General features: G+C 33.9%; 1 protein-coding gene across 2 annotated transcripts in view; it reads right to left on the reverse strand.

The window, feature by feature from the left end:
- The window catches only part of LOC111196344 (zinc finger protein 658B-like), a 298,411-nt gene that overhangs the window by 76,002 nt on the left and 211,031 nt on the right, over nt 1-11,378 (reverse strand). The window lies entirely within an intron of this gene.

Genomic DNA, 11,378 nt, shown 5'->3' on the forward strand with positions numbered 1-11,378 from the left:
AGATATAAACAGCACTGCAGACGTGTGTTTATTCTGCTTTTGTGCACATGAGATAAACAAAAATTGTGCACATAAAAATCATTCACTCAAAATAAGAAATCGTTCACTCAAATTAAAAACAATCATTCACTCCAAAAAATCACTTAAAATAAAGAAATCGTTCACTCAAATAAAAAAATCGTTCACTCAAAATAAATTGTTCACTCAAATAAAAAAAATCGTTCACTCAAAATAAATTGTTCGCTCAAATAAAAAAAATCGTTCACTCTAAATAATGAAATCTTTTGCTCAAATGAAAAACAATAATTCGCTCAAATAAAAAAAATCATTCACTTAAAATAAAAAAATCGTTCACTCAAATTAAAAACAATAATTCGCTCTAAATAAAAAAAAACATTCATTAAAATAAAGAAATCGTTCAATCAAATTAAAAACAATAATTCGCTCAAATAAAAAAAAATCATTCACTTAAAATAAAAAAATCGTTCAATCAAATTAAAAACAATAATTCTCTCAAATAAAAAAAATCATTTGCTCTAAATAGAGAAATTGTTTGCTAAAATAAAAAAATAGTTCACTGAAAATAAAGAAATCGTTTACTCAAATTAAAAATTCATTAAAATAAGAAATCATTCGCTCTAAATAATGAAATCATTTGCTGAAATAAAAAAAATTATCCGCTCTTAATAAAGAAATAATTCGCTCAAATAAAAAAAAATTATTTGCTCTAAATAGAGAAATCGTTCGCTAAAATAAAAAAATCGTTCACTCAAAATAAAGAAATCTCACTCAAATTAAAAACAATAATTCACTCAAATAAAAAAAAATCATTCGCTCTAAATAAAAAGGTTATTCATTAAAATAAATTGTTCGGTCAAATAAACAAAAATAATTCACTCAAAATGAAGAAATTGTTAGCTCAAATAAAGAAAATCATTTGCTTAAAAATAAAGAAATCATTTGCTGAAATAAAAAAACTTATTTGCTCTAAATAAAGAAATCTTTCCCTTGAAAAAATCATTCATTCAAAATAAAGAAATCATTCACTTGAATTTAAAAATTCATCCTCTAGAAATAAGGAAATCGTTCGCTTAAAAAAAAAAACGTTCACTCAAATTAAAAACAATAATTCACTCAAATAAAAAAAATCATTCGCTCTAAATAAAGAAAATCATTCGCTCTAAATAAAAAATCATTCATTAAAATAAAGAAATAATTCGCTCAAATAAAAAAATATTCACTCAAAATAAAGAAATCGTTTGCTGAAATAAAAAAAATTATTTGCTCTAAATAAAGAAATTATTCGCTCAAATAAAAAAGAATTTGCTCTAAATAAAGAAATTATTCGCTAAAATAAAAAAAATAATTTTCTCTAAATAATGAAATCTTTTGCTCAAATAAAAAAATAATTCGCTCTAAATAAAGAAATCTTTCACTTGAATTAAAGAAATTGTGAACACAATCGTTTCAGTCAAATTTGAATCTATAAAACCGCTGCTATCATGTGATAAATTAAAGAGAGGAGTGTTTAAACTGATTTTTTACTCCAGACCATAATAACAGAACTGGATGATTTGTTGCGTCTCTCTCGGATGTGATTGGTGATCAGAATGATGGAATACAGTCCAGTCTTCACTAAACACACAGATCCACCAGCAGGGGGCGACACTGCATCTGAAACACACAGAATAATCCCAGTGTTTATCTTCACTTCCTGCAGATGAACTCAGGAGGGCTATAAGAGAGCTGACTGTTGTTTTATGATCTAAAATATTTTAGGAGTAACAAACATGCAAAAAAAAAAAAAAAATTTCACGTGTGTGTGCGTGCGTGTGTGTGTACCTATATCAGCACAGAGGTGTGTAAACGTTTTATTCTCCTGCTTCCAGCTGTCTGAGTTGCTATGGTTACAGATGATGATGCTGTCCCAGACTGACAGGGAAAGGGCGACGCCTCCAGGTGATGTCACTTCCTTCTCCTCACAGGTTTTTTTTATAACAGGTGGAGTTGATTGAGAGGTCGTGACCTCTGCAGGTGAGGGTGATGTCACAGGGGTCAGCTCTGTTATAGCTTAGCATTGTGACAGCAGATAGTGTTGATGTTTACTCAGTATCCTGATGCTAAAGCTAAAGTAGCTGTAGCTGCTTTTTTAGTCAGAATCGCTCTCTATTACAGAAATACAGCTTTTTACAAGTGCTGTTTAAAACCTGAACAGTACATTTATGTTTATTTATACAGTGGCTTTCAAAAGTATTCATACCCCTTGAACTTTTTCATATTTTGACGCATTACAACCACAAACGTAAAAAATATTTAATGTAAATTTAATGTGAAAGATCAACACAAAAGTGGTATTCAATTGTCAAGTGGAAAGAAACTCTTTTAGGGCATGTCTCCACCAGCTTTGCGCATCTAGTGACTGAAATTTCCGCCCATTCTTCTTGGCAAAACAGCTCAAGCTCAGTCAGATTAAAAGGAGAGTATGTGTGGACAGCAGTTTTCAGATCTTGCCACAAGTTCTAGATTGGGTTTGACTGTGCCATTCTAACACATGAATATTCTCTGATCTAAAATGTAGAAAAGCAGCACCAGAGCATAATGCTGCCACCATGTTTCACAGTGGGGATGGTGTGTTCATCAGAGTGATGTGCAGTGTTAATTCTCTGCCACACATAGCGTTTTTGCATTTTGACCAAAAATTCAACTTTGGTCTCATGTGATCAAAGCACCTTGTTCCACCTAAGCTGTGGATCTCAGCATTTCATCCAGAGTTACCATGGGCCTGTGTTTTCTTTGGACTTTATGATGCTGTTTACTTTTTATTTGTAAAACTAAAAAAAAATAAAAATTCCCACTTCACAATTGTAAATCACTTTGTGTTGATCTTTCACATTCAATTCCAATGAAATATATTTATGCTTGTGGTTGTAATGTGACAAAATATGGAAAAGTTCAAGGGGTATGAAAACTTTTTCAAGTCACTGTAGTTCACTATTAAACACACATAATGCATCTTGCAGAATGTAGTGTACAGATGATGTACGCTAGAATTTCCAGTTGTCACGTCTGGTGTTGTAGGCGCTCCCTGTCCTTCCACACTTAGCTCCAACGGAGGTTCTCAGTCAAACAACTACAACACCCAGAATGCACCACACACTGACATCACACACGCTGCTCATCACGTGACACCTCACCTGCCCCGGCCAGGAAGTCCTGAGTACTGATGATTACCTGTATTATTTAAGGTCTGCTCGCACACACACACACACACACGCCGCGTATTGCCTGGTTTCGCCCACATTACAAAGCGTTTATCTCTGTTACAGTTTTCTCGTGTATGACCTTGCTTTTGTTTTCTCGACTCTGATTTTTGCCTTGCCTACTCTGTTGATTATTGTGTATTACCTGGAATGCTTATCGTTTACGTTTTTTGGATCACCTCTGATACTGCCTGCTTCGTGTATGAACGCTGGACTGTGTATTGTTTCTGATTGTGGATCTCCTCTGATACTGCCTGCCTCGTGTATGACCATTGGACTGCCTCTCTACCCGGTAATGGTCTTTTCCTCCTGGTATCTGCTTAACAGTATTATCTACCAACTGCTACTGTTTTGTTTTGTACCCTGTGGGTTTTTAATAAAATCCTTAACTGGTTCCGCGAGTGTCTGTATTCTGTACCCCACCATGACACCAGTATATATCATAAAGCAGTGTGGTGGTGTTTTTTCAGACAATACAGAAACCGAGATGGTTTGTTTAGTCGTTTCCTCCTCAGTTTTATATCTGTAGTAAATTGTGAATAGTGAAAGAGTTAATTAGTGAACCAATAACTATTAACTTTTATCTGTTTTAATATAGATATAGTGTTGTATTAAAGAGTACCTTTGTTTTCTGTAGTATATTAAAATATGTTAAAATAAAACATGTCTGATGTGCTGGAATGACTTACCTAAAACAGGGAGTCGATGCGCACATAATGTAGTTGTCTTTTCTGTATTGGATGCTTTTACTTCATACAGTCCATTATCAGTCTTTTTGTAAATTCTTCAGGGTCAGGCTGCAGGTTTCCTCAATAAACTCCACTCTGTCTTTATAACGGGGGGAGGGCTTAATATCTTTATATTGTTTATAATATTTTAGAACAGAAACAGATCCACTAAACACCCAGAAAAACTCATCAAACTCTGATACAGATCCATTTATCTCCAGCTGAACAGAATCACCAACCACTCTGAACACGTCACTGGATCCTGCAGAGAGAAAAGAGAGAAGAGAATATGTTGAACATGTTGCTGTAGAACAGATTTGTAATGACTTAAAACTTTACAACATGTTATTAATTACTTTACAATAAGTGTATGTACGTTTATTACAATTATATCATGTTATTTCTGTATTGGAGCTGTAAGAATGTGTAAATATTTAATGATCAATGTGTTAAACCGTTATATATATATACTGTAATCTATACACTCACTGTTATAATACAATGTATCTGTAGTTACATTTTGGTGCCAGAATCTTAATTAATTTTAATTTGGGTGGAAATGATCAGAATTGTTGATCAGAGAGACTGCTTCTGGATCCTTATCCTGGTCTTGTGTGACACTGTCAGATTTTATGTGGTTCGGTTTTCTGGATGTTGTGTTGAGCATCAGTGAGAACGAAGGGTCTTCTTGGTTTATTTTAGTATATTTTAAGGGATATAATTTCATATGTTTTTATAGAGTGTTTAATCTTTTATGGCAGTTAAGAACTGAGGACTGCACGTGTACCAATGATCTGGAGATGATTTGTAAAGAAGAATGGTCCAAAATACCTTCAAACAGAAGCCAGACTCTTACTGGAAGTTCATATATACATATATATACTCTGTGATGTGACAATAAATAGGATTTGATTTGATATTTGATGTGATCATCAAATGTGTGCATCAGTGCTGTTGCGTTATTCTGCCTCAAGGTGGCACCAGTGCATCAGTTCAGGTATTTTAATGTTGGGTGGATTATAGACGTGGAAGCTACCAGTGGTGATATCAAAGTTTATCAATCTATTAAAGGGGACATGAAACATTTAAGTTTGTACAAGTTTCCTAAGGGATTAAATATACTGGAATTTAAATAATAGTGATAGTAATGGAATGAAAATATAATGGGGGGGGGTTATATAAAATGTTTACACACTAAATTATAATATATTTATGTTTGTTACGTTTGAGCTAGGGCGCCGCCATGTTGCCTGTGCAGCGCTGGTGACGTCACGAGGTTGGTTGGTTTAAGAGCCCAGTTACAGAGCTAGCGTAAAAGAGCTTGTTGTTTGTGGAGATTATGGATGAAGACGAAGCTGAACTAGGCTAACGTGGAGCATTTACTCAGAGATCTTAACTGTATAAACCTGAGCAGAACTTTTCAGATGCTTTTCTGAGAGAGAGACGTTTTGGGAGTGTTTATTCTCTCTCTACGTGGAGCCGTGCTGAAACCCTGCAGCGCGTGCACAGCAGGTACTGCCATCCAGTTAACCAGCTAGTTTATATACATTTAGCTAGTTAACATGTAAAGTCCAGAGTTCATTAAGACTGAATAAAACGTACATGATTTAAGTGGATATTGAAACACACAGTCGCTGTTTGGTTGATAAACCGTTCAGTTTAGAAGTTAGAAAGCTTACTGGGTACTTAGCTTGATCTAGTTAGCGTTAGCTAGTTAACTAGCGTTGGCTAGCTATGGTAAGATAGATAGATAAGTAGCAGTAAAATAATTACACAGAATATATTTGAAATATATTATATACATATCAGTTGACAATGTTTGGCAATCACACTAATATTGTATTCAAAGAAGGAGCCTTACTTTTGATACAGAAAGTAAGAGCAGTTATAATTTATAATAAGTAAACAATCTGTAATATATTCACGCACTTGTTTGAACACACCACACAAAGCTGACAAAACAACAAGTCACAAGATTATTACACAAAAAAATAAGTATTACATAGAAAACTATTACATTAAAAATCCACACAAATTATATATAATATTGTATTATATACAAATATTTATTATTAATAAAGTAAATCAAACAATTGCGTTAAGAAAATTTAAAACACCCTTACCTCCTGCCGAACACTAAAACTTTAATCTTACAAAAAATCCCGTCATAAAACATTATTTTAGTATCGCTAACAATGTTGTAAATCAGTGCGTAAGAAACTGTGTTGAGTGCGCACCGCATTTCCGCAGCGTGAGGCTATTTTTCTAGATTTTTTATCTTGTACACTACTTAGGGAGCCTAATGAAGAAACACAGTGGCTGCGTCCAGAAACCCCAAAAGTGTCTCCTTTTTCCTACCGATCCTCCTCCTTTCCTCCGTGACCCGGAAACTGATTTCGTGACGCCATCTTGCCGCCTGTCCGAATACCATAGGAGACGAAAGAAGCCGCTTAAAATTCTCCTGTAGTAGGCTTCCATTGAAGGATACATCAGTGTATCCTACTCCGGAAGACTTTTAAGGATTTTCCAATGACATCACTGCATCCACGCCCACAGAGCACGCGAAAAGCAGTGCGAGGAGCAGGCAACGCCCAAATATACGTCATAAACATATTAATTAACTAGGTTCCTTATCTAATTATACAGCCAGTAAAGCACTAATATATATTTTTGTTTAGATAAGCTGTATGCTCAGTAAAACTTTATTAATGTTCCCATATTTGTAACATGATGTATATATATATCTCACTGGCCAGAGATGCGGCCAAAATGCCTGGGAGTAAGCAGGATTTTATTGGAATATCTGAATATTTAGCTGTGTGACAGTAATGTTCCATTGATGCTGTTTCATCTAATATTTTTTCACTTCAACATGTATGCAAAATATAATATGTATTATTATATTTATTATTTATTAAGATTTGTTATTTGTTTTATTACATTCAATGAAATCATATTTTACTATTAAAATAATTTAATATTTACATATGCAACCTTCATCAATGGCTAATCAGGCTGCACTTTGAAGCTTGATCTCTAGAATTTGGAATTGTGTTTATTGATCTCTCGTTTTTATTTTTGTATGTGGAGCTTTATTCAGAAGCTGTGATTGGCTGGGCAGTATCCGGCATGTGCTAAAAGTGAGCGTTGTGATTGGCTCAGTTCATCGGTAGTCAACATCCTATCTAAAAGGGATCAGCTGTCCCATTTCCCCAATTACAGCTCCTTCCCTCCATTCCTCCTCCTCCTCTCCTCTCCTCTCCTCGATTCCTCCACCTTCTTCCGGGGTAGGAGAGGAGGAGTAGGAAAGGAGAAGTAGGAGAGGAGGAGTAACAAAAGTTTCTGGACGCAGCCCATGTCTCCTATAGACATAAATATTACACACATTATGAGCCACGAATATCATCTGTTATTATTAAAATAAAAGCTTAAGTGAATATATTTTCCAGTTAATATAGAGTATTTTAAGCTGAATGTAAAATAGGGGACCCTGTAATTCAGCAGGTCTTGTCTCTGGGGGCGCTTAGCTACCTAGTTACAAGCCATAGCAACCGCTCACATAGCCAAGTTCTAACACCACTGTGGCTAAATACACTAATTACAATATAAAAGACACACACAGGGGACAGTATGAACACCTACCCGCTGTTTTACTGCTGTTTTTAGTCTCTTTAATTCTACATGCTAATCGCTAAATTAGCTTCAGTCTCCTAGCTTAGCTAGCTAGCTCAGAGCAGGTAGATAACTAAGTTAGAAGCTGCCCTTCTAACTTACCTGTGTCTGGTGAACCGTGTTGTGTAGTAAAACTAATATATTATATTATATATATTAACTATATATTGTAGCAAGGAACACGTTTTTTGACAAAACAAAAGTTTTAATTATCCGGATCCTAGTTTTATAATTTGCAATTTTCCATTTAATTTTATTTTCAACTTCCTCTTCCTTATTTTCCCAGTTAATTTCAGCACATTTATCTTTTGTCATAAAGTCCTATAATTTTTATTTGATTTTTATTTGCTAAGTTCAAAAATAGAGGATCATTTTATCCCATCCAGATGTCTTCTGTTTTATCCAAATTGAATTTTGCTCCTGCTACGTCTTCATAAATTCTATAATCTGGAACTCTTTCTGATTTCTTACGATTACTGTGATGTCGTCATCAGCAAAGTCTGTAAGTTTAAAAGATTCTTTACCTAAGATATCAATTCCTTTAATTCTGGTATAATTTTTAATTTTATTTAAAGGGGACTAACTGCTAACACACACATAAGACTGCACTTAAAGGGCAGCCTTGTTTGAGTCCTCTATGTGTCTCAAATTCTGTTAAAATACCCTTTAACATTAATTTAATATAATAACTTGATCTTATGAAGGAAATTTGGTGGAATACCATAGTGCTGCAAATCATTCCATAAATATTCCCTGGACACATACAGTAGTCAAAAGCCTTTTTCTGATCTAAAGTAATTGTATAAAATTCCTTATCATTATTTAAATTCATTCATTTATTATAAATCAAGGTAATCACAAATTTAAAGAACAAGTCATTCATTTTTCCATCTCTAATGCCTTTATTAAAATAATTTTGTAATAAACTATAATAATGTCTTATAACATTTCGGAGGTTAACCGTCTGGTCCTGGAGTTTTCCCATCATGTAAATCCTTATTTACTTCAACAATTTCTTCCTTTGTAATTGGTTGACATTGACGAGAGGTCCTCTGCTTGTAATTTTGGACAGCCTGATAAAAATTGTGATTTTTTTTGTTTCCTTTATAATTTTCTGCTTTTCTTTTTTGTTTTCTATTACACTCCTCTCAAATCCCTTTAATCATCTGCGTGACATTAAGTTCTCTCAAAAGTGTCATTTTAATAACTCAATCTTGAGCTGTGTTAACATTATTAATTATAAATTTCTTGTTGTTATAAAAACAATCAATATAGATTAACCTTCCAGGAATCAATTATCTGTAATTAATTATTTCAAACAATTGATTATAGAATAATAAACCAATTCCATCAGCTTTACATTCTCCAATAGAAAGGAAGGAATAACCATTATCCCACATTTTTTTGGATTTTCTATATCTTCATATGTATTTAGTTTTGTTTACTGTAAACACAACACAACAAATCTCTGCTTTTTTTCTTTTAAGTATACAACATTTCTCATTCCTGTTCTTTTTAGACTGAATCCCCCAACACTGCATAGTGCAATATTAAGTCAGACAGAGGAGATAAAGAAATGTTTATTTCTTTTATTTTTCTTAGTGTACTGTTCATTCTGCTTCTAACCTCCTTTTTTAGGTTTACTCTTCCGTTTCTTTTTGTTGGATGCAGCAGCCCCCGTGCGTATGTATGGTGGTAGATCTTGTCATAGATGGAAGGAGAGGTGATGAAGGAGGAGGAACTTGGTTTGCTTGTGTTTCGGCTGCTGCAGACTCGTACTCCTCGCTGCTGTCTCCTTCAGACGAGGTGCTGGTGTTCGGATTTCCTCCGTCTGTCTCTCCGCTGCTGCTGCTGCTTCCGCTGCTACTTAAATCTTCATGATGACGGTCATTTCCATCCTCTACTCTTTCACTTCCATTGTAGAGAGCTTCACTTGGACCTGGTTCCTCCACTGCGTCTGGTTGAACTCGGTTTGGGTGACTGATCGTTGGACGTGTCGTTAGAGGGATTTAATTTCTTCAGAAACTACTTCCTCTTTTTGTTTCCACTTACTGTCCACACAGTCACCATTATTAAAATACACACCTAAAATTTTTTATTTGCTCTTTATCTGGAACATCGACTATGAACTTCTTTCTTTGATCCCCAATCCAAACACATTCAGATTTAGCCATATTAAGCTTTGCACCAGAAACTTTTTTATTAAATGTATAATATTCCATTATAATGTCTAAGTCTTTTTTTGTTGTAATAAAAACTGTAATATCATCTGCATAAACTGTGATTTTAACTAAATAATCTCCTCTTTTAATACCTTGTATTCTTTCATCATTATGGCTAGAACATAAAGGGCAGAACTCAGAGGATAATCTTGTTTTATTCCTCCTATCAGCCTTGGTTTTTCTCCACTCATCCATTAAGTTTTTCTGAGTTAAAGTTAGTTGAATTTTTAAGAGTGCAGGTACGTAACAGTTTTAGTTTTTATCCTGACGTAATTTTTTTAATCTAACTTCATGACCAACATTCAACCTGAAATGAATTTCTATTTCTATTTTTTTAGTTTCACTGAAAATTGTGGGAAAAAAATGTTAATCCTATGAATGCTCTGTAAGTTCATATAAATCAGCAATTTCTGAACAATATCACCACCGTTTTTAACATATTTTTCTATAATTTACATATATTTGACAAAGTGGATAAAACAAAGACCATGTCATGTCAACCACCCTTATATAAAATGCAGAACATCTCAAAGACACTAGATGGAGGCAGTACTCCTTTCTCCCAGCATTATTATCGCAGTGCGGGGAGGAGCACTTTTGGACGGGTAGCAGCAAGGGCGTAGGAGCGGGCTTGATATTGGGGGGGACACATTTGCCAATATGAACCCAAGCCCACCCAATAGTTTCCTAGAACAACATTTGTGGAAATTACTTTTAATTAAAAGTAAATTATTATTATAAGGTGATTTTACAACCTAAACATGTTACTCCACATTACAGCTACTGTTGTTAGAAAAATTATGCAAGCAATGTCTGAATTATGTACATATGACAAAAATTTTCAGTTATCACCTAATATTTAAAATAATATAACAGATTATTATTATTATTATTATTATTATTATTATTATTATTATTATTATTATTATTATTATTATTATTATGTATTGGCATGTCAATTCTGTTATATATTTACATTTTCTCCTGCACTTTTATTTTTTTCTACTGAGAGCTCTTCTTAAGATGGTGTCCTTTTATGTAAAAGAATGTAACTTTACGTTTCATAGAGACTTTTATAAACGTCAGGACATGTGGTCTTACTGTGAACTACATATGAACAGAAGTCAGGTTACAGCAGTGTTTCTCAACCCAGTTCTTATATATTCTACTGCATATTAAAACTGTTCTGCATATTCTACAGCTTCCTCTGGTGGATATACATGATTAATTTAGGCTCCATAGGGGGCTAAAGGATTTTAACAGGTAAACTCAGTAAATGACTGTTTATTAGCTGATCAGGTGGAAAACACTAGTTTAGGGCAGTGATCGGGGTTAAGTAACTGCTTTAAACTACCAACTTAAAGTACTGTACGAAATTCTGGCGATCATCTACATCCAGCTTCTAGATAACTAGTTAGTTAAATCAATTTTCGTTCATTATAGCTCACAGTAAGTCCTGTAATCCTAAATGAATAAACAGTTTGAAAATTAAAGTG

The sequence above is a fragment of the Astyanax mexicanus genome, chromosome 4 (genome assembly GCF_023375975.1).
Source record: "Astyanax mexicanus isolate ESR-SI-001 chromosome 4, AstMex3_surface, whole genome shotgun sequence".
Lineage (NCBI taxonomy): Eukaryota > Metazoa > Chordata > Actinopteri > Characiformes > Acestrorhamphidae > Astyanax > Astyanax mexicanus.